The sequence below is a fragment of the Typopeltis vanoorti genome, chromosome 15 (assembly GCF_054136105.1).
Source record: "Typopeltis vanoorti isolate ZY-2024b chromosome 15, IOZ_Tvanoo_1.0, whole genome shotgun sequence".
Taxonomy (NCBI): domain Eukaryota; kingdom Metazoa; phylum Arthropoda; class Arachnida; order Uropygi; family Thelyphonidae; genus Typopeltis; species Typopeltis vanoorti.
Window position 1 is genome coordinate 16,938,933 of NC_143563.1, and position 25,287 is coordinate 16,964,219.

At 36.1% G+C, this 25,287-nt stretch overlaps 1 protein-coding gene across 3 annotated transcripts in view; it reads right to left on the reverse strand.

Moving 5' to 3' along the window:
• Positions 1-25,287, reverse strand: part of LOC150098421 (uncharacterized) — a 215,367-nt gene that overhangs the window by 125,011 nt on the left and 65,069 nt on the right. The window contains exon 1 of one of the 3 annotated variants that reach the window (XM_090404582.1): positions 1,097-1,114. The exons of the other annotated variants lie outside the window; for them this stretch is intronic. The gene's annotated coding sequence lies outside the window, so the exon portion shown is untranslated. Of the gene's footprint in view, positions 1-1,096; positions 1,115-25,287 lie in introns of those variants that run through there. 3 annotated transcript variants of the gene reach the window in all.

Below are 25,287 nucleotides of genomic sequence, written 5' to 3' on the forward strand. Positions count from 1 at the left end.
TACTTCTTATCAAAGAATAGAGCTAAGTAATTTGGCGGGCATTTTTTTTTTTCTTCCATACAACCGACGGTGTGGTCCTATTGCCTCTTCTACTCTTCTGCAAATTTTACTGCTTCTCTCTTCAGTCTCTAAACATTGCTACTTAAAAACTTCGATTGTACGAAAAATATTTTCAAATTGTTTCTGTGAAATCTCTTTTGGCTGACTATTAGTGGTTTCATTTTCTTCATATTCTTCGGGATCTTCCCGCTGTGCATCTAAATTTGGCAGGTCGGAATCACTCAATTCTTCAGAATGAGATTTAATTAACTCTTGGACGTTATCACTGAAGGGGAGAAAGAAATGCAGGGCATACGAATTGGTCGCCAACACGCGCTTTATAGATAAAATTCCCAATGTTATACAAGCAAAATAGTTACCGCTTTAAAAACTACAATGATCATAAAAGAGAAGTTAATTTTCCGACATGTAATAATAAACAACTCATCCCAGAAGAAGGATTGATTACCCTATTATCGGAATGGATTCTCCTTTTTGTGACATGCCGAAGTGTCGAAGGGTCTCGAATCTGTGGGTGTACTATAGCAGACGACATAAATTTTGGCGGTAAAAATTTATGTCGGTAAAAATTTGGAACATAGTGTACATGGAAGTAATGTAGTATGCCATTAAAAATAACTTTGTAAAATGTTTTAAATCTGTAATAACTACATTATTTCATTCTGTGAGTGATTTTTTTTTTAAATAGTTAGCCATAAAAATGTACAGATAGAAAATTTTTTAAATCTGTAACATTTATTTTTAAGATGTGTATAGGCGCACTAATCGAAAAAATCGAAAAAAAAATGACGCACTAATCGGGGGAGCATTAATCGAGGGATTACTGTATATATATATATATATATATATATATATATATATATATATATATATATATATATATATATATATATATATATATATAAGGGAATAAAAGGGAATATATATATATAAGGGAATAAAAGGCATTAGCTGATTTTTAATAATAATAAGTTTAACATTCCAAACTTTTAACTTAGAAAATTAAAAGAAAATAAATAAAATAGATTACTGGTACCTCTTAGAAGCATCATTCTCCAATAAATTCAATGGACCGTTCCAGATAATATAACATACATTCTAGACATAAACGTACTCGGATAAATGCCATTTGCGTCACGAATTGCTGGTAGACGCAAGAGACATTACTCACTTCCGCAGACAAAGATGAATGACAGATAAAGCTGATGCCTTGACCAAATTACTTCTCCGAAGTGTGGCAAAGGTTATCAAAAAGGAATTTAATTAGTTCTTAGGCGTCTGTTTCAACGAGAATAGTGCATCGAGAACAACATAAACAGAATATTCCTATCTTGGAAATTTCTGATATTTTGCCAGGGAAAAGTCTCGTAGTGGTGTAACAAGCAACCGATTTTGGACTTCTCATAAATGTGAAGTTAATTTCACAATGATATATGCAAAGAGTTCTATCCGATTACACACATACACACAGTCCATATCAGAACCTTATCCGACGAGCAATGCTTAATGCTTTTCTAAGAAAACAAATGTTGTTAAGTTCAAAACAGGATTTCCGATATGATTTGAACAGTCATAATACAATATAATAACTATGAAGCTAGTGTATTGTCTGTTAATTGAGTGTGTTATTCTGAATGGCTTGAATCCTATCGAACATGTGGGATGTTCTGGAAAGTCATATAACAGGGTTGGAAAACTACTCGTCCTTTTGGAGCCAAAATAATTCCGGTAAGGCTTAGAAGAGCCGCAACCTTTGACCGATGCGATGGTACGGGAATAAGTGAGTGTGCGCATGGCAAGGTGGGGATGCAGAAGCTATGCCTGCCCACCACAACACGTTAGTTACGTTTCCGACGCTCATCTATCGGCATCGTTCAACATATTGTCGCGCGAGTCCTCGTTGAACTCTTTTCAAGTGCTTAGAAATGTCGCATAAAAAACGTAAATAAGAAGAGGAACTCCGAAGTTTTAGGCTAGAGTGGGAAGAAGAGTTTGTTTATGTGAAACGACAAAGTAAACCAATGTGTGCCATATGCCAAATAACACTTGCGCAATTCCAAGCCAGCAATCTCAAGCGTCATTATGACACGCATCACAATCATTTTAGTAAAGAATTTTCTCTTGCCTCTGATCTGAGGCGAACTAAACTTTCAAGTTTGAAAGACAACTCCATGGTCAGAGTAAATTAATGTCCATGTTTACTAAAGAGGCTAATGTTAGTACCTAGGCTGGTTTTATTTCAGCATTTAATATTGCACAGGCAAAACGTCCGTACACGGAAGGAGCATTTGTCAAGAAGAATACTGTACAAATAATTTCAGTTTTAGACCCGGATAATAAAAAAACTACTCAAACTAATTGAACAGATGCCAGTCTCCAGGCATACCACTGAAAGGAGAATTTTCCGTTATCAGTGCGAACACTGTAACTAACTTACAACATAACTTGAAAAACTGTGCTGCATTTAGTCTGGCTTTGGATGAATCTACAGATATACAGACAAACCACAACTGGCTACATTTGTCTGCTTTGTATCTCACGACTTTGACGTCAAGGAAGAGCTATTGGAATTGATAGCGTTAAAAGATACAACATGTGGCTCTGACATCAAAGAAGTTCTCGATGTTGCACTTACAAAAGCTTCGGTATCGCGCGAAAAAAATCGTCAGAATTGCAACCGATGGTGCTCCAGCTATGAGGAGTAAAACTAAAGGGTTCATGGTGCTCCTTGAGAATGATGAATCAGATCCTGCTTTCCTACCTGTACATTGCATTATTTACAGGGAACATCTAGTTGCGAAGTGTTTTAAATTTGAACACGTAACGGAAGTAGTTCTAAGAATTGTCAATTTTATTCGTTCAAGTGCTAAAACACACCGACAATTCGAAAGCTTTCTTGATGAGCTGAATTGTGACGAAATTCCTAATGAAGTATCATATTTTGGTTAGTAATGTGGCTCAGTTAGCAATGTATTAAACAAGTTTTTTTGTTGTTAGACCCAATCAAACAGTTTCTTAGAGAGAGGGAGGGAGAAATTTTTCCCTCATCTCGAAGACACTCAGTGGTTGTTAGACATGACATTTTTCACCGATGTTTTCAAGCATCTACAGATATTTAACATTCCACTTGAATTAAAAACTAATAACCAATCTCGCACAGACCGTGCTAGCTTCCAAAGCAAACTGCAACTTTTCCAGAGAGACTTGGAAAATAAAACTATCAATCACTCCATTTGTCCGAAGAAAATACTGACAAATTCGCCAGGAGTGGAATTAGAAACGGGATCTTATGTTAGTAAATTAAATGATCTGGCCGAAGAACTCAACAATCGATTTTGCGACCTTGAAAAACTTAAGCCAACATTCGCTTTTTTGGAAAATCCTTCGCTCACGAACGTGCTTGAGCGCGGTTGTCCTATTTCAAAACCAATTGTGATGGATGTCGCAGCTGCAGAACTGGAACTTTTGGAACTTCAAGAGGACGAAGAACTGAAGCTAGTGAAGCAAAGTGGATGTTCCGTAATTGAGTTTTGGAAACAAGTTCCGGACCTATATCCAACATTTAAGCAAAGTGCCAGAAAACTGATCTTCATTTTTAGGACCACGCTACTCCTGTGAAGAGCTATATTCGACTTTTAAATTTATTAAATCTAAATATAGATCTATTTTAAATGATGAACATTTGAACAGCCTGTAAGAATTGTTTTAACTAATTACATACCTAATTTTAAGGAGCTTACTAAGAAAATGGATACAAGGAAGGCTTCTACTAGTAAATAACTAAAATTATTGTGTTTCGTCTTTAAAATTATTCTAATTCTTCAAAGTAAACTTCATTTAATGTGTTATTTCGAATTAAACTTTTTATTGCAGCAATTTTTTAACCCTGTTTTTCTCTTCCTCTTCTCTCTTATTTTGTTCCTCTTTTTTTTGTGGTCGCCTCTTCTCTTTTTGTTTATTTTTTCCTGGTACAGTGTGAAGTGACGCGTGAACGCAAACCACGTTGTGACCACTCCTGTCATATAAAATAACTGAAGAAATGGCCTGCTTCAATTTCTCGCTTGCGAGATACATTGTTGGAAGAGTGTAGTCCACTATTCTGTACAAAAGTAGTTGTAATGGTTAAAGGTCCACATAACCAACCATCATCATTCTCTCTCTCTCTCTCTCTCTGTAATCTAGTAGTATACTTGATTACAGAGAGAATGTTAATGTCACATACTTACACAGACATAATTGAGGTTTCATTTCGTTTTTTGCTTTATTTTAGATCGAGACAGCTTCTGACTTCATTTCTCGTGTAAATTCAAAGTATTTTATGTTGCAAATTTTACAAAACACACTCAATCTTTCATATATTTGCTCCATTATGAGGGGGACAAAAAAAAACTTCCCAAGAAGAATAAAAAATTTTGATACAATCAAAGCCAAAAGTATAGAGAACATCTAAAATTTGTTGGTAACATGTGCAATACTGCAAATGTTTAGTGAAAAAACAAGATTTATATATAGGTAATCTCCGTGCGATGCGAAAGACTTTTATAGATTAATATAGTGATTAAAAAAGTGTTAAGAGGTCTTCCTCTCTAACTCCTTTGTTTCTTTCTAAGACTATAATTCTGTTTTGACTTATCTGTCTTTCATTCTCTTATATACGTGCATAACACTGCTTAGAATATTACTTGATGTGATTTTCTTACAAACGTGAAATCTATAAATATAATACGTGTTTCAAGATTTTCTCTTCTTTTGTTCAATAATTTTAAACAGAACACTGGATCAATACATAACCATCCTTTTCTAAAATCATTCTGGGATTTTGGAATAAAATTTGACGTTTAGTTTTTAATATTCTACTATATATAGTGTAAAAAAAGGACATTATAATGCTTATACTTCTATAATTTTTACAACTGTCTTTATTACCTTTTTTTCTTTTGTTTTTATGAATAGGAATTACTCTTTTTAATTTCCTTTAGTGGATTTTCCCTTTAATATATTCTTTTCAAAAAACAATAAATCTTTCTCTAAATCTTGTTCTTGCTAACTGATATAATTTTAATGTTAAATTATCTGTTACTGACAATTTTACATCTCGCTATCCTTTTTAAACTGTTTTATTCAATTGTATTTTATTTTTTTTTATGGCCACTAGGACTGCACCTCAATTGTGGCAATGAAAAGGGCAGAATCGAGCTTTATCATCGTCACAATTGAGACGAAAATAACACGAGACCTACGTCATATGCTACATCGCATACTACAGAATTACTACACAACATTTTGTGCAACTAATTGGGTGGAGTTACCGGAAAAGCAACTAATAGTACTGTGTATAACGTTAGGTAGCTGTATGCGTTTCCATGCCACCCTGTCTGTTTTGTGGGGAAAAATTCCTGATAATTGCGGTCAAAAAGTCCACAGGAAACTATCGAAGTATTACGTAAATTAAGTATTATTACTTGCTTCTTATCAACAATATAAAAATGTTCTTTATCTAATTTTAATTTTATTCTTATCCTTATCTAATTCTAACGGTGTTTCAATTTAAAGACTGCCAATGTTGTTCAAACACATTAACTTCCGAGCTTGAACTGACATTGCGCAGAAATTAGCAAGCATAATCTCGAAATCAAATATTTGCTGAAAAATACAACGGATCTAGAGCATTCCTGGAAATAGTCTATTTCTGGAAATTGTATACTAATGCTAGAAATGTTAGGTACCACATGAAACTCTGTTATGCAAATTGGAATAAATGGAGATCGATATGAAACTGGTGATACAAATACTCTCGTATTTGTATCACCAGTTTGGTATGGATGAGCAGATTCAGCAACAAGCAGGTGACTAGCGGTGTGCTACAAGGCTCTGTGCTTGTACATTGCTGTTTATTTTCACATAAATGATACAGGAAATGATCTGAAGAAAGATATTCAGTTGTTTGCTGAGGATATAAAATTGAGGGGGGGAAACAAGTGACAGACGATGTATAGAGCTTGCAGGATGACTTGAATAGGCCAACAACATCGGCAAATAATGGGAACCAGTTTAATGTGGAAACGTGTAAAGTTATACATTTTGGAATAAAAATATTACAAGCTGTGTACTACACTAGTGAAACTGTACTCCAGGAAAATATGATGAAGCTAGTCTATTGGCGGTGATAGATAGCGAGCTAAGTTCAGAGGATACATTGCTAAGGTGTCCAAAGTAGTCCATAGGGATTACTTAGGCAGTGAAAAACACTAACAGGCATATCTGGTTGCATGGATTTCTTGGCGATGGAGAGGATTCAGAGGTGGATGATCAAGATGGTGAATGGTCTGTGGAATGCCTCTTGGTGACAGATTGAGGGTTTGTTGGTATGGCAAAAGTTGGGTGATATGCAGAAAAGAAGAGATATGATAGAAACATTTAAGTCACTAAAAGGGTTTTATAGGACTGATGCAAAGGAAATATTTCAGCACTTGTCTAGAGGGGACAAAACAAGAGATAATTCCTGGAAATTGAATGAAAGTGTGGTTAACAAGGGCGTGAGGACTAATTTTTTTTAGCTGGGCAGTGGTGAATGAATGGAATGAGCTGCGAGTGTTTTGTTTGTTAAGGGTTCGAGGAAAGGTACGATAGTTATCGTGTGGATAGTTTGGGTCTCCAGCGATGAGTCTTCAGACCCCATGGAGATGTCCACATAATAATAATAATAATAACAGTTCAGATACGTTGGTAGCGCAGTCATTTCTATAACCATTATTAAGGGAATCAGCATTAATAAAAATGATCGAAAATAGTGTTGACTCAAATAAAAACTAATCGTTTTTTATTTTGAAAGTCGAAAACCCTCTTGTAATCGCTAATTTAATTGATTTTCAGCAGAACTGAACGTTTCATAATCAAAACTTCAAATAACATATTCATAATAGTAATCGAAAGCTATTTTAATGCATCAAGCCAATTCTGGCCCATGCTCCACTGATTTACATAAAATACTTTATTTTTCCAGGAATGCACTATTTCATGTAGTTATTCGAAAGTTCTCTTTTAGAATAAAACCAATGAGACTAAGTATCATAGCAACACTGTCGTACCGAAACAAACTACACTGCGGTTAGTAGCTTTGTTTATACTATACTATACTAAGCCAATGCAAAGTGTATTGAACTTACAACAAGTTTACTGATAAACGCACTGCCAAAGAGAAAAAAAAAAAAAAATTACGTTTGCACTTTTGTCTTGGCTTACGCTTGAAAGGTAAAGAAGAGTATATTGAACTCACAAATAATAAAATAAAGAACAATAAAATGTTCTAAGTACAGTGAAATACTAGGAACGGTCAACACGCTATTTAAAGGGCAATGATCCGAAATCCCGTTAGCAAAGGTGAACATCTACACGCATGGCTAATTGTCACGTGCACATAAAGGATTGAATAAATAAATAAAAATAAATAAATAAAAGCGAATAGAAAACTATATAAAATAAAATTTTTTAAATGTATCAAAAGTAAAAGCTCCGCCGCGCATTTCATGCATCGTAGTAAACAACATCTCGCAATAAAAATGTAAATTGATAAATTACAACATACATTTAATATATACCAAATATATACTTAAATCTTTATGAAACCGAAGAAACTAGAACATTTGACATGCGAGGAATTAAAAATTAAATTACTAAGAAGCAAATTCAGTTTATAAATTGGGTAAATGTGGAGGAATACAGCAGGATTTTATTTATTTTTTATTTTTTAAATTTATTTTTAGCTCAGTAACTCTAGAGAGTGGTACAACTTTTCGTGCTGCCTAAATCTGCCCCGACGAATGGCTCCATTGAAATCAAAAGATAACAAATTTTAATAGAAATCCTAAATAGGTTATTGAACGGTCATGTAGAAGAAAAAAAAAACTAGTATATGCTAACATATTTGGAGAAATACATCTAAAATGGTTTACCATATTTACTCGAATATAACTCGCTCTCGCGTAAATCTCGCATTCCCTTAATTTACTTTATGAAAAAAGAAAATAAAAAGTTTCACATATACCCTCGCACACGAAAAAAAGTTTAAAATGTTAGGAAAGAGATAGTGAATGTTGTTATGGCGATTTCAGATATTTTGGAATTCGGTTGAAGAGAATCAGCATTTCAACTCAACAATCGTCAGCTTGCCTTTGAGTCGCGCAATCGTTTGTTAATGTCGCACCAATCATATGCATAAAGATGGAAGCAACCAATAGAGAAAATGTGCATTGATTTCTGCTCGCTCTTGGATTGTACTGGGATGAAGCGGTGAATGAAGTGAGGTTTAAGTTCTACATGGAGTAGACAGCAGCCAGTGGCTACGACCTGACTCCGGCAGGAAAGACCATCATTAGAACTGTTCTGCAACTGGATTATGAGAGCTTGGGACATGATTTAGCCAGAAATAACTGCCAAGAGTTAAAAAAAAAAAACGGCACCTCTACTGCCCTGGATGGGAGCGAAGATGACACTATCTGAGTAGATAAGTTTGTTTTAATTTAATTACAGAAGCATTGTAGCTAAAGATTCAAATATATCGCGTGATAAAGGTCAGCGGCCGATCAAGTAAATACCGTTGATAATTAAAATTTAAATGCATTCGTTTTATAATGTGAGCAATTATAAATTATAATGAATGCAGAGGATTTAATTACAAATCGATTTAGTTTTGTTTGTTTTTTTTCTCTGAAAAACTGTAGTTTCCAAAAATCCCCGCATATATCTCGTACCAATTTTTAAACTTTAATTTTTTGGAAAAAGGTGCGAGTTATAATAATAATAATAATAATAATAATAATAATAATAATAATAATAATAAGCTAACGCCTTTTATTCCCTTATAGGGAGTAAATGAGGCCTTTAAACCCTATCTAGCTTTTGGAGACTGAGTAGGCAGTTCAATCTCCACCAGTAGTCAATCAGAGATAGCTTCCCCATGTCTATTACTAATTTTAGGCGGCCACCAATGAAGAGACCAGCAAACAGGTGTTGCCATCTCTTGATACGTAATTCTAACAGGATATGTTATTGTCTGAAATAATGTGGGTTCTACGATCGATTTTCTTGAGTTTATGAGACGAAAAACCCGAGTTTCTGGGAATAAAAAACCCGCTTGCCCGTGTCAGAGATCGACTAACTCGGGAACCGGTCAAAGATAGGCTTAGAAAATGTTCCTCCAGTCGGCGACTAGATTTGATCTTCGGGCGACCAGCGCAGAAAATGCAAGGGCCATTTCCACTGAGCTACACAGGCCCTGGTGCGAGTTATATTCGAATAAATATGGTACTACCAAATATGGAGTTTCCTAAATCGGTTTCCTAATAGGCGTTTATTTATTTCCACAAAAGCCTATTTCTTCTCACTGTTTAACGGGTTTATTTTCTAATAACAAATGCTAGATACAATTTTAGGCTAGCTGGTTTAACTGATATATGTAGTGAGTGCCATAATCAATCAAGCTGCACAAAAATAAAGAAATAAACAGAATAAAATATAAATGAATAAAATAAAGCCGTTCTTTACCACTATTGACCGTTTTACAGATATTTATTCGCCAACTATTTATAGATGGTTATCAAAAATAAAAAAGTAGTGGATCTTTAAGTGTATTTTTTTTTTCTAGTGAAACATGAAGCTAATATTCGGATGTACGGTTATTGAAATATGAGAATGACACACACACACACACACACACACACACACACACACACACACACACACACACACACACACACACACACACACACACACACACACACACACACACACACACACACACACACACACAATGGAGATCCGCATTCAGGTAGAAAGGTTATAAACAAATTTTCGCTCGCCATAAAAATATCCAAGGATAGGCTATTCCGCACGTTTGTCTTTAGCATTCATTTTTCCTTTAAACAGGAAAGATTGAGAAAAGTAAACGAGGAATTCGTACTTCCTTTTGGTGCTTTTTAAGGAAAACTAATCAGTGGGGTCAATGACCTTTCACAGACGTTACGAATTAGTAATTCGTAGCTTCTGTCATCAAAATTGAAATATGAAGTCGGGGCACGCCAGGAACATGAGGCTAATAATCACAATGCATCACTTCTAGAAATACTGTCGTTTGCCTTTTGCGTCAACTTTTCGTAGCAGACGAAAAGCAGAAAATAACAAAAATCGATAGCAAAAATATTCTTTTTCTAGACAAGTAACTGACAGCATTCTTTTGGCAAAGAGACCATCTTACCTTGGCAGTACGTCTATTCATCGTGGAATAAAACGCGTGCAAAAAACGCCGAAGAAAGCATTTTTTCAGTCAAATTTCGAATTGAGATCTGGTTGCAACGTATACTTCTGAATAACATAACAACAAAAAAAAAAGTAAACTATTTTGTAAACAGGATGGCCACACAATAGGGATAGGTTGTTGGCGTATCACGTCAAGGTTTACCGGATGAAAAGAATGGCATTCGCACATAGTTATGTCCATTAAAAATAAATAAAATAAAAAAAAAATAAAAAAAAGATTCTCTATAAATCCATAGATAGAATGTTCTCGTGTTTTACTACTGGATGCACATGACATCCGTGGTACAATGAACCTTCCGCGAAATCAAAGACAAGTTCCGAAACAATAATAGCAACGTTCCGAAATTAGAACAGTTGTGGTCATCCATCCAATAACATTTCATGTGTGAAAATACAGTGCATACACGAAGAAAATTCCATTTTGTAAGGACACTTCCCTTCGGCGATTCAAAGGAAATGCGTGCATTAAAAAACGTCCTATACATTCGTGTCTCGGATACACATATTAAGTTAATAACGATGTCGCATACGTCAACCTAATTCGCATTAAAAATATCATGCAGCCACTTGTTTCATTTTTTTTTTTTTTTTTTTTTGTGTTCGTGTATCTTCTAGAAACATGTGTTGTATCTATTCAGTTCAACTATGCACCAAATTTGGTTGACATCATTTGCACGATGCAACATGCAAACATGTCAGCGGGGAAGTGATCACATCTACGTGGGTGGTCTGAAAAGTTCTCTGACTAACAATGAAAAAACGAATTTATCATTTCAAAATTATTTTTATTTTTCAACATAATCTCCCTTAAGACTAATATACATTTATTCCAGCGATTCTCCAGCGCCATTATCCCGTCCCTATAGTGGTTCTCAGTAAGATCTGCAAAATACCCCTCTACAGCTGCAATCGCCTCTTGATTCGAAGAAAAACGCTGACCAGCGAGGAAGAGGTTTAGTTTTAGGAATAGACAGAAGCCAGAGGGAGCCAAATATGGGGAATAGCGTGGATGTTCCAACAATTCATAGTGGAGATCCCTTAATTTTCTCATTGCCAAAACGCCTTTGTGGGCAGGTGCATTGACCTGATGAAAGAGGATTTTTTTCTTCTGCAAACCGGGTCTTTTCTCACGAATTTTTCTTCTCGTCTGGTTGAAAGTTCGGAATAATATTCCCCGGTTATTATTTTACTCTTTTCAAGATAATTAATAAACAAAATGCCTTTTGCATTCCAAAACACCGATGCCATGACCTTTCCTGCTGATGGAACCGACTTTGTCTTCCTTGAACCGGCTTCTATCCACTGTTTTGACTACTGTTTGGATTCTGGTGTGTAATGGTGAATCCAAGTCTCATCCATAGTAATAAATCGACGCACAAAGTCAGTTTTATTCTTGTTAAAACGCTCCAAACTCTGTTATTTTTATGATTTTTATGCGAGTGCATTTTTGATTTGCTGTAAGCAAGTCCGGCACCCATCTTGCGCAAAGCGTCTTCATTTGTAATGCTTCATGCAAAATATATCATACACGCTCTTTTGAAATACTTAGTCTCAGCAATTTCACGCAATTTGACTCTTCGAAGGAATTTGTTTTGGCGTTAAACCTTCTTTTATTAAGAATTTTATAACCGCACGATACTCAATTTTATCCATTTCAAGGGACACAGATAGCACACTTTTGCTTCAGACAGCTGTATAAAACAAACTACTTGAGAGAATGACTTGCAATTTCACATGGACGCTTATGACAGATGTACCAACTTAGAAAAAAAAAATCTTGCCGATAGTGTTGCCATCTATGGTAGAGGCGGAGAACTTTTCAGACCACCCTCGTATAAACGTTTATTCATTTTTAGTCTGAGTGGTCTGGATTTTTCGGAGAACAATGCCAGATATCGCTGTATTTCAAATTTGGTTGAAATAAGTTGAACGATGAGAAATGTAGAGGTGTTTGAGAAGGACGTTCTCCCCATCCCTTCAAGTCCGCTTTCATTTTTGTCGAATTAATCTTGAGAGCATAAATAACATAATAAACAACTATATATGCATACCCAGGTCACAATACACGGATCACGTCGTATAACAAATCGCTGCCTTTTTTTCCCCGACTTGTGGATGCATGTAATAGTTTAATAACAATTTTAGGCAGACAGATATGTTTGTAAATGACGTAAATAAAGTATTTATTTATTATGTCATATAAACAAACGCAAAATTTTAGCCACGAATCTACACCATTAGCCTGCGTCCTGTCTCAATGCTCGATATTGTCACTAAACTTAATCATTTTAAGCTTAGTATGTAATAAGTTTACGCACGTTCTTCTTTTCAGTTTAAACAAAGGACCCTTAGTATGAATTTTATCTGTCATTAACAATAAAATCAAGTGTGCCAAAGCTTTGCGAAACACTTTTAAAGAGGAAAAGGTAAGAAATACTACACTCTTTTTTGGTTTTTAATTTCGGCCCTAATTTAATAAAAAAAAAAAAAAACTGCGTTTAATTTTTTTTTTTTAAATACCAGTTACATCAAAGTAGGTTTAGTATTATAGTTTAAGTTTTCTTAGCGAGTATTTCTTTTTCAAAAATTCAAATGTAATGATTCATAGTTATTAACATATAATCATTTTTTTTTTTTTTAAATAACGGTTCGATGAATCACATTCATTACAAACGAGTTTAAAACAAAACAAACAAAAAAAAGAAAAAAAAAAGCGAATGATTACAAGTATGTCACCTTTCTGGAGTGTATGCCCCAATTATTAGGGCATACACAGCAATATTATAGCGACCTAGGAAGCAAATGTTGAGTGCACATAACGACTCAGAAGTAATTCCAAGTCAGTGCAAAAATGAAAAATTGAAGAACACTCATATTTCAAATTATGAATGATAATCTTATTTTCGTGGAAAATGTTAAGTATGAAGGGGTCATCACGAATTTTTTGACGAAGGAAGGGGAATGGAGTTTAATTAAAAGCGCTGTTCAATACAATTTCTGTCTCCATATATTTCTGGCACCGTTAGGCACTCATACTGAGAACTAAAGTGCTTCGAGGAAACTGGGGACGGTATTACAAAATAATTTTTCAAGTTAATAAAGTCCCGTACTCTAAACAGTTGCTTTTCAGATCATACTGATTTTCAAAATGTCGAATTCGTAGGTTTTACTGCAGTATGTTGTACTTCTGTACCACATACTATTTCAAAATTTTCCGAGAATACATTTACGCCAACGAGATTATAATCGAAGAGTACTTTGCTTCCTTTTCTTTTTCCAAGCGCTGGCAATCCCCGAAAGTTTGCTTCAGGGACAGAAGCATTAAAAATAATTTAAAAAAATTAAGGGAAAAAAATGTATAAATAATCCCAAATATGAAGGGCAGTTAGCCTACTTCCAGTTGCCTTATCCCCGATAGTAGATGGCAAATTTCCAATTCATTGTGTCTTAAATTTCAAGTCATGAATTCTAACCAAATTTCATTATTAGTTTCAATAATCAAAGTTATTATGACTCAAATTTATTATTTAAATATATTTTGCTAACCTGATCAGGCATGGATGTTTTTGATTGTCTGTGAAAATACTAGTGGTGGTGGTGGGCAGTAAGTGGCGTTGGTATAGATGAGATTCGCTGTAGTTGGTGGGTTGAGTGCCTTTATTAAAGTTTTAAATCCATTCTAAGAATTTGTTTTCTCTGTTTTTTTTTGTTTCCCTAACACTGATTTTTGTTCTGTGACTAGCTTTTTTTATTTTTATTTTAGGTACGTGCTGCAATGTCGGAGTGGTTTAGTACCCTGAAGTACAAAGTGTAATTTTAAGCCTAACCCAACCGTGACGTTTATCCTGTAACACGTTTCACGGTGAGAAAGGACAAACTAGTATTGGACTTGGAACAGAACCTTGACAGGCTGTAAAACAAAGGCATATATACAATAGATGCCTCCCTAAATAGGGGAGAAGGGCGGGAAAATAACAGTTTAGTAAAGAGAATCAGATGACAGGAAACAGGTCTTGCAATCTATGTCAATAGACAAAACAAGCAAAAATGAAACCACTGACGAAAGTGTTCTGGAAATTTTTCAATCCATTAACAGGAATATATACACTCATTTACTTCCCTACACAACCGGGTCGAAGTTTGCCGCCCCAAGCAAAAAATTTTTAGCCACGGCCTTTTTTCGCGCACACATCTTCACTCCACACGCCTTATAATTCATTCTTTGGCGAACTGTATTTTCGATGAATTGTGTTTTCGATTAACTGCTGATCAGTGAATTGCTTTTTCGATTAATTGTTATTCGATGAAACGATTTTCGATGAATTGATTATTCGGTGAATTGCTTTTTCAATAAATTGTCGTTCGATGAATTGTCGTTCGGTTAGCTGTTTTTCGGTGAACTCTCCGGATACTTTTTTCGCTGACTTTCTGCGTTTTTTTTTTTTTTTTTTTTTTTTTACTTCACAATTAAAAGAAAAAAAGAAAATTTGTATTTCATGAAATAAAAACTTTTCCTTATTAATGTAGTAATTTTTATTTTATAATCACAATAAAAAATTGAAAATAAAAAAAGTTTGTGTATATGAATGGAATGCTGCCCTTGTAAATGTGCCCTCCCAAGGATGCGTTTGTTTTTCTAATTACTATAATCGATCCTGTCTTTCTAATTACATCGATCGCTAGGAGAGAGGTTCAACACCAATCACTGTTCATACGACTTATTGTTTTCATACTGATAGCAATTTACTGTTTTTCACCTTTAAGCAGACCTTTTGCAAAGACCGACAGGTGAGAAATTAATATTTAATTTTTTTGCAGGATGATAACACTGGATAAACGATTAGAGGACAGGAGATTATCCCATTGTTAACTGTTAACTTCTGTGGCAGATGGAATGAACCCTTGGCTCTTTATCTCTATTTTACTTGAGTTTGGGGTTGTTGTGTGGGTATTACACCCGCTCTTTGTGAGCTTTTGTGTTGGTTTTTACTTGAAGATGCCTTTCGGTCTTCTGTGTTTGAAGTGGTCTGTTGGGCTGTAGTTTGATGCCTGTCTTAGTAATTGGTTCTGGTGGTTTTCTGTTATTGCGAAGAATTTTTCTGAGAGGTTTTTCATGGGTGTCTTGATGCTTGGCAGTTTAGTATCGCGATGAAGCTGGGTGTTTCTGACAAACCAGGGTGCATTTAGTGCCATTCTGAGGCACTTGTTTTGAGTCGTTTGCAATTTTTTGATGTTTCTTTCTGTCGTGTGTTCCCAGGCTGGTGAGGCATAGATTAGTTGGGGGTCTTATTACTGTTTTGTATATGAGGATTTTGTTGTTTTGGTTTAGGAGGTTCTTCCTATTTAAGAGTGGGTACAGCTGTGTTATGGTCTGGTTGGCCTTGGTAGTGACGTAGTCGGTGTGAGTCTTTAAATTTAGTTTCCTGTCCAGGTGTACTCCTAGGTATTTTGCTCTCTCCTGCCAGAGGATTATTTTTCCAAACATTTGAATGTTGTCTTCGGGTTCTGTTTTCCTCCTGATGAATAATACTGCAGTACTTTTTGCTGGATTAATTGCTATTCGCCATTTACTGTACTAGTTTTCTAGGATGTTGGTTGCAATTTGAAGTTTCTTGGTTGCGAGTTTTAGTCTGAGGGATCTAGCTATGATGACTATATCAGGGCATAGAGTGCAGTGATGGTTAGTGATAGCTTAGGGAGGTCTATCATGTATATGGAGAAGAGGAGAGGAGAGGAGATAGTAGGGAGCCTTGGGGGACGCCGGCCGTTATTTTTCTTTCAGTGGATTCGATTCCTTCTATTTTAATTTTGAATTTTCTATGACATAAGTAAGATTTGATGAGTTGGACGAGCGGTGTTGAGATGCCTGCCTTTGTGTAATTTGTACAGTAGCCCGTAGTGCCAGATCTTGTCAAATGCCTGGGCAATGTCTAAGAAGATAACTCCTGAGTGTTGGCGCCATTCGTGATATGTTCTATGACTCTGTACATTTGATGGGTTGTTGAGTGTTCTTTTCTGAAGCCGAATTGTTCATCAGGTATTATGTTGTTTTTTTTTTCTGTTGCTTCTTGGATTCTTACAAGGATTACATGTTCTGCTATTTTGCCTATGCAAGACAGTAAGGATGGGTTTGTAGTTTTGTGGGAATTGTTTGTCCTTTCCTGGTTTGGGGATTAGAAAAACGTCTGCTAGTTTCCAGCTTTCTGGGTAGTATTTTAGTCGTAACATAGCGTTGGTGACGGCTACTAGGTGCATGATGCCCTTGCGGGGAGTAGCTAAAGTGCTCTATTCGGGATCCCGTCAGGGCCTGGGGCTTTCTTGGTTTTTAGTTTTTTGATGATATGGTATATTTCTTTCGGTGATGTGGGTTCTGGATTCTGAACAGGTTTGGTGCTCCGAGTTATCTTGTGTACTTGCTTATGGATTTTCTGATGAAGTTTAGGTCTGCATTGTCTTTCCAAGCCGTCTGCAAAGTTTCTGCTTTTTCTTCTTCTGTGTATGCCATTTTGTTTTCCCCTTTGATTGGGGGATATGTGCTGGGCTTGGAGCGAAGTGTCTTCGTGATTTTCCATACGTGTTGCTCTTCTGTGTTTAGTTGTTCTATTTTGTTGTTCCACTGTTGGTTGCGATGGTCTTTAAGTGCGTATCTGACTTGGTTTGTTGCTTTGTTCATTGCTTGCTTATCTGTGGGGTCCATGGTTCTTTGGTTATCGTCTTCTTAGTCTGTTGATGAGTTGTGTGATTTCTTCTGGGAGTTTGTTTGGGGATGTCCTTGTGGTTGTTACAGAGGATATTGCTATCGCTATCTGTTGTTCAAATGTTGTCACTGCTCTTTCCATCTCTTCTGTGTTTATGTGTGGTACTGGGCCGAGATTTTCTTGAAGGTCTGTTGACAGTTGGTTCCAGTTTACTGTGGTGGTGGTGCTGTCTTTTGTTGGATCTTGTATGGTGCCCAGCTGTAGAATGATGGGGTTATGGTCTGAGCTCAGCTCGTTTACTGACTGTATTTGTTAATTGTATGGTATATTCTGTAGTATAGCTATGTCGAGGACATCTGGACGGCCGGTAGTGCGTGGGTTCTGTTGGTCCTATTATTGCCATATTTCTTGTGGTGGCGTATGTGTTGAGTATTTTTCCATTGGTATTGGTGTTTCTACTGTTCCAGGTCGGATGTTTGGAGTTGAGGTCTCCAGCTATGATTACTGCCTTTCCTATGTTCAGTATTTCTTCTAGGTCTGTTTCTAGGAGTTTTTTATTTGGAGGGTTGTAGGCTGCAAATATCATGATACTGCTTGTGTTCTCCATGTGTATTTCAATTCCTGTTGTTTCCATATGTTGTGTTTGAGGTCTGGCTATTGCATTTTGTTTTATGCTCCTTTTAATGAAGATAGTTGTGCCTCCTCCTCTTGCGTAGGTTCTGTCTGTGCGGTATGTGGTGTAGTTGTTGATTCTTGTCTTGTCACTTGGGCGCAGGTGTGTTTCATTTACTAGGATGATGTCTGCTTGGGTCTCTGCTGCGAATTCTTGCAGTTCTATTGCTTTGTTGGGTAGTCCGTTAGCATTCCAGCTGATGATCTGTAGAGAGTTGGGGTTTTCTTTTGCTTTTATCCATTAAGGATTGCAGAGAATAAAATCTGTGTGTGTTTTAGAATGATTTCTTTGGCTTCTTTTGTTGGGTTAGTTTGTCGGAGTTCTGCAAGAATCTCTTCTATGCAGCTTTTTATGTTGAGGAGGTTGGTTTTGCTGGTTTGCTGTGGGTGGTTTGTTTTGGGTTTGGAGTCTTCTTGTTGGGTTGGTCTTGCAACTTCTGCATATGTTCTTCCGTTTGTTGTGGAGGCTGTGATTTGTTGGGTGGGTCTACTTTCTTGTATCGGCTTGCTGCTGTGAGGTTGTATCTTCTGGTTTTGGGGGGCGTGCTGTACACTCTCTGTAGTTGGCGGGATGTCGGCCCCCGCAGTTAGCACATTTCGCTGGCTGGGTGCGTGGTTTCTTGCATTCTAGTGTGGCATGTTTTCCTCCACATTTCGCGCATCGGAATTCCGCTTTGCAGCATCACTGTGCATGATCGAACTTCTGACATTTGTGACATTGTGTTGTTGTGGATTTGCGTCTCAGAGCCTCTACTTTTATTATTAGGTCGCAGATGGTCTGGAGGTCATATATGTCTTTCTGTTCTTTGAAAATTTCGACTAGGATCAAGGGATAGGGAGTCTTGTCTGCTCTGTGCATTCGGCTTACTTTAATTGGTTTAAATCCTTTGGTATGTAAGTCTGTGGTGACTTCGTCTGTTGATATTGTTTCTGTGATTCCTCTTAGTACTACTTTCAGATGTTTGTCACTGTTGAGTTGGAATGTGTGGTATGGTAGGTTGCTGTTATCCAAGAATTTTGTTATGTTTCTGTAGTCTGTCGATGTCTTAGGTTGGATACGTATTCCTTCATTCGTGTTTGTTGCTTTCGTGAATGTGATTCCTGTTGTTTTTTGAGCGGTGGCCAGTGTTCCTTAGCCCTTAGGATGACTGGGGGTATTCTTTCTTTTGTTCCTTTGTCTGTCTCTGATTCTATTGTTTTAGGTATTTCTGTTGAATTAGATATTTCTTTTGTACTTTCTGGAAGTCAGTATGCGATTCTGCTGTTTGGTAGGCGTTGCTTTGTATTGCTTGATCTTCTGATTGTGGCAAAAGTGCTAAGTCTTCTTGTGGTTGTGTTTCGTCTTCGTTGTTTTGTTCGTCCAAGATGTCGTCTGTGACTGTTGCGGGGGGGGGTCGTACAGTTTTACCTGCCCTGGCCAGTTATTGTTTAAGAGTTTTCCTGACCTTAGGGACTCTCTATAAACCTCTTCGAATGTTAGGGGCTTTTCCATGATCTGGTAGTGCTAAATTACATACACAGATAGAGAATTGGTTGCTAATTACCTTAGTAGGTTTTCTCAGCACCATTCACGATCCTTTGCTGTAGTTCTGGCGCTCAGAATCACTCCTGTAGTCCGTTTATAGTCAGGTGTTCCGATACTTTTAAATTAATCAGTAATCCTGGGATACACGAGTGTGCACAGTCTATCACCAGTAAATCACTACTGCTTTATCCTCGCTCACTAGTAATCAGGTTTCACCTCACTCTACTCACTGGACTCACTCGTAATCCACTCTCCACTCACTCAGTTCTCTCTCCTCCATTATCCCATTCTAATATACTAGAAGCTTATATACTCAGGAACTGTATGCGTATGTGCCGGCGCCTCAGAGAGGAAATAACAAGTATTCTATACGGCTGTGATTTTCAGTTCGCTATTGTTCATGCAGGAGGTGTATCAAAACTTATTTGCACATAGTGGGGAGAATGCTGACGTTGTGTCCTTCAAAGTTGGCATAACGGTTCGATTAAATGCCAAGATAAGCACTTTCGAATTCAAAATACAAGACTGCATACGTGACATAACTTTTGACTGCAAAATTTAGCTATGCAGGCAGAAATTTCAAAAATTGAAAGTGGTAGAGACAGTTCTGAGGGAGCCCAATGAAAGTTCTCGTTGGCGAAGGTAAACTCGACAGTCGTACTGTACTATAATGGTGTAAATATATTTACAGAACGCACAGGAGAAGGAGGCAAAAATTCGTGAAAGAATAGTAGACAAGGAACTGAAGTTCAGGCGAACATACAGTGACAAGGAAGTGGTTGTCTAAATCAGATCACGTCTATCTGGCAGAGATTTATTTGATGGCCTAGATTTCGGAAAATTGACGTGTGAATGGAATTCAGAATGAAACAACCAAGGCTTTTTTTTTTTTTTATAAATCTCATACCTCTATTAATAGACGTCTGGAGAAAATGCTACTCTTTCCTATCTCTTCAGCAGTAACCTTGAGGCTATTAAAAAAAAAAAAAAAAACCTGAATCCTTTGATAATTTTGTAGAAAATACCCCATGTTTTAATCACGTGCCAACGGCAGCACAAAAATGGAACAAATCAAGACGTAAATGATACCCACGTCTTTATTTCTACATTAATCGGAGAGGGGAAGAAATGCAGTTTATTTTCTGAAGCTTATACGCTATCTACCTGTTACCAAGAACTTTTTACCTTGCCATGTGCTCAAAGTACAAGAGTTGAAAAATCTATAAAACACTGTCGCTAGCCAAATATTTTTGCTAACGACCGTTCTCCGAACAACTCAAGTCAACGCTGAAAAATCGGAGTTCTTGTCGCTTCTTAAAGAAGGCAAGAAATTATAAGCATGTAAATTTATATTGCACTTCATTTTACGTATGTATTATATTATCCCAAATTTGAAAGGATTGAGTGATTAAAAATAAATAAGTGACTTGCAGTTGATGAATGTAGCCGTTTTCTAATGTTAAAAACGAGAATGGTTATACTTCTGCAAGTGAAACACACATCATCGACCGGTAAAAGTAGTCACGCTAACCAATAATTTCTTCGTACACAACATAATGCTTCTCAATCACAGTCAAAAACCGCCAACCTTATGTGACAGCAGGGATTCCGAAAAGACTTGAATCTGCATCTAGCTTACCCCATCCGTGGTACTAATTGTGCTACAAGTTTCGTCTTCCTCGTGGGCGAGGATCATTATACAAAAAGAGCTAATGTCTAAAAGCCGAAGGATAACAATATTAAAAAAATAAATAATAATAAAAAAAACATTTAGTGTCTGAATGCATTAGTTTCGTCTGTTTAGAAGACTTCATTGGGCACATAACACGAAAAGAAAAATACAAAAAAAAAAAAAAATATATATATATATATACTGTATATACATTACAAGAGAACAACAACTATAAATTAAGCTACAAATGGACTGTTGACATTTGAAGACGTTCTGGATGCCATAGTATTGTTGGGCACGTTCACGTGGCCATGATCTCGTGAACGTCAAAGCTGGAAAGCTGAAGAGTGACTATCAAGTTACAGCTAAGGTTAGTATTAAGATGGAGACCGGATTGGGGACAATTTCTGTTGACTCAATAATTCTTCTCTCAAGCTAGTACGTAAATATGTTTTCTGATTTGTTTCAGATCACTAGATCTTCATCAGGATTAGCAGAATTAAGAACGTGATTAGATATAGCGCTGGGCTGGTTCTAGTTCTGCCACATATGAAGTCTCTCACATGTTCTTCCGTATGCAACTCAATGGATTTATCCGTCTGACCAAAACAGGGCACACTGCAGTTACACCAAAGATAAAACTCCGGAATACTTCAGGCTTTCTGTAAATAGGTTGTCTGTAAACAGAGATCCTCAGTTATTCTGACACACGAGTAAATTTGATATCTAGGAACGGGAGACATTGTCTCCCGTTCCTAGATATCTATGTGTTTATTTACAGAAAACCCACAACATGTTGTTCTACTGCTTTCCCTACACGTTTATTGTCGACTTGTTAAATATATATCTTTTCAATGTGAATATTTAATTTGCATTTGCTCATAAATTGCACATCGAAATCAAGTTGTTAAGAAAATGTTTTGTTTCCAATAAGTGCAGCTCACAAAGCTTTAGACCATTAGTCAGCCTAAGTTTCCAATTAGCTCTTGTCGCTCTCCTTTGATCCTCTGTGGCAAATCAATGTCTACTGGTACGCAATATCCTACATGCAATCACATCGACACTTACAACATGGCACTATTGTCGAAATGCAATGCAATGCAATACAAATTTTGTAATATCATCGGGAAAATCCAGTTACCTCCAGGCATACAGTATATATATATTAGTTCTGGACCCCTCACACATGAACAGCAATTTTAAATTATAGCTTACCTGACTCACACAGCGCAGTAATTCAGTTCTGGCGCTCTCGAGATAATTCCCACTCACTAACGCCTCACGCTAGACCTGCCACGCGGACGCCAGTTCAAATTTGACTGTTGTTATTCCTAACTTGTTTATATGAGAAGTCCATGTTTTATCTTGTTATTTTTCCAGTTTCCAGTTTGTGATAATTTGTACACCTGAAGAAGTCGGCATTCCGACGAAACTAGTTGTGTTTTAATTGAAGTTTTTATCTTACCTTATCTCGGTGTTCCTAGTCAGTAAAATTATGATTTGAAATGTCTACAATCCGAGTAAATACTAGTTACAATAAATGTGTGTGTATATATAAAAGAAATATATGTTTTTTTTTTTTTTTTGATGGAAAGTTCCAATTTAAACAAGCCAAGGTTACTCGCTGTGGGACCAAGTCCTAAAATACTTCGTGCAGTTGTACAAAGGTCACGAACGAACTAGAATGCATTTGCGGAACAAACATGTCTTGTTTGTTCTGCAAATAAAGGTGGTCCCACATCCAAAGCGCACGTGGAGCAGTGCTAGTTCCAAGGTACATCGCTGACCAGCGTTAAACTGGAAAACAAAACTAAATTTGATTCTAAAGATCAAATTGAATGTGTACCTTAAGCGGCAATGATTTACAGTACTAAGAGTACATAAGGCTTCGTTAACTTTTTTTTTTTTTTTAAACCTAAACAGCACTTTCTAATCTGATACTAAATGTCTATAACTGCCGCACTGCAAATCGGTTATTCTTTATTACGCGATTCTTGACAGTGATATCTTCGACACTGGTTCAGGATAGGATCAATAAGAAATAAGTAGTGATCGCCATTTAAGTTGTGAACGGGATAAAAGTATCATATTGAGAAAGAAAATATATACGAAACTTTTAAAAATAATTAAAGTTGAGCAGCTTTCAGATGTAGATTCAAATATACAAATATTAATGGAGGAGGCAAGGAAAGCATGCAGTGAAGTCTTCGAGGATAGAAAGATCAGAACTTCATGGTGGATGGTGGAGTTAACGAGATCGCGGTCCTGCAAAAGAAGAAATCATACCGAAAGTTATTGGCAAGCAGGTCAGCACATGCCCTTTCGGAATATTCATATGCAGGGTGATCAAAATCCAAGTATCCCCTGTTTAAGATTTTGTGGAGCACCATCCAGTGATCCAAATGCTGAGAAACTTTACAGGAACATTGTGCGCCATGCGGAAGAAATATCTGAGGGAAAAAAAAAAAAAGTAGTTCCAAAATTTACACTAGGGGCGTTGTAAACGCCGAATACAAAAAATATGCATATCACGCACTCGGCAGGTGCCAGGAAGGTTTAAAAAGATGGGCACGGGATTTTTCCCTTCATTCTGGTTGTTAATACCGTCCACAGTGATGGCACTAACTTGGCCCAACATGCTCTGCTCGTGAAGCTGTACTACCTAACCAATTATAATGCTGTTGCTCAAGGCCGTATTCATGGGTGTGCGAACTGCGCGGTGGCACAGGGCCCTGCAAAGCGCAAAAAATTGAAAATCTTTAATTATTATATAAATTAATATTGTAATTATTATATAGAAAAATATATGTATATAATTTTACAACCAACTATTGTTGTTATACAGTATGTAGTAAGCAAAATAAGATCGTAGCGCTAGAGCGGAAGTATTTGAAACTACTCTAAGATATATAACAATATCGTACAACACACTGTTAAATAGGAAAAAGTGCATTTTAAAACAGGTGTTTTTAATAATTTTAAGTTTTTTTTATTTTAGTTTATGATTTTATGAACAAATAAGTATATACACGTACTGTCATGGCAATTTTTTTATGTGACATTACTTGCAAAACATCTTAAAAAATATATTTTGTAAACTGGTTTCAGGTTATCCGACATCAGAATTTTTCTTCAATAGCAGTTTTCAATATATTTATTTATTTTCTAATATTATCTATTGTAGATATTTTATTTATCAGGTAAGTAATTTTGTTTTAATTTATTAACTTATTTTATAATTAAATCTATCGTATTTAATTCTAGAATATGACTAGTCGTGAGAGAGAGATTATTATGGAAGAAAATACCCAAGTGGGCATGAAAAACGAAAGCGAAAAAACAAGAAAAAGAAGCGGCTGAGGAACGTCAAAGAAATTCACTGTTTAAATTTATGAAGTTGAACTCATATATTTGTTCATATATATCAGTTGATAACGGGGGTTCTGAATTAACTACAAACAGTTCTTCGGTTTCAACATTAATTAATAATGAGAATCCTGAAATACTCAAAGGAAGAGGAGAACATGACGCGTTTGGTCAAACAATGAATACTGAAGATCCTAAAGCTGAGACACCAGAGGAAGGTGAACTATTTACTATTGATGATCCAGCAACATGGCCCAAAATTTTGAACAACGCAACACTAACTGAACAACGTGGTCCACCGTCTCCTCCGACTGAAAATGATTTTCCAAAAGATGAGAACAAGAGGTGTTTTTCCACAGCTCACTATGTTTGAACAATTGCAAATGGAGAGAAGTAAAACAGAAGATGGCTTGTATATTCAAACTCTTGCAACTCTTTTTTTTTTTTTTGTTTTTGTTGCAAATTATTTTCTTCTGATGATAATTTTTATCTAATAATGGCTTTTCTGACTGACGACATGCAAGTGAAAGATTAAAGTCGCACGAACGAAATCCAGTGCACATGAAATGCATGTATTCATGGACACAAATGGAATGTAATTTAAAAAATCACAATATAATTGATCAGGCAAATCAAAACGTCATCAAATTTGAAGCAGAACGGTTAAGAAATGGTTTAAGAAGAATAGTAGCAGCAATTCTTTATTTATCCGAACATAATTTAGATTTTAGAGGTAATTTTGATACTTTGTACACAGCCCATAATGGTAATTTTTTTTGGAATCATAGAATTAATTGCAGAATTTGATCCACTTTTAAAAGATCATTTAATGCGATGTTCGGAAAACAAATTATAGGTAAGAAACAAAATTCGTATCTATCACCCATTGTGCAAAATGAATTAATTGTTGATATGGGAACCAAAATTCAACAAAATATTGTAAATATGATACGACAGGCAAAGTACTATTCAATAATTCT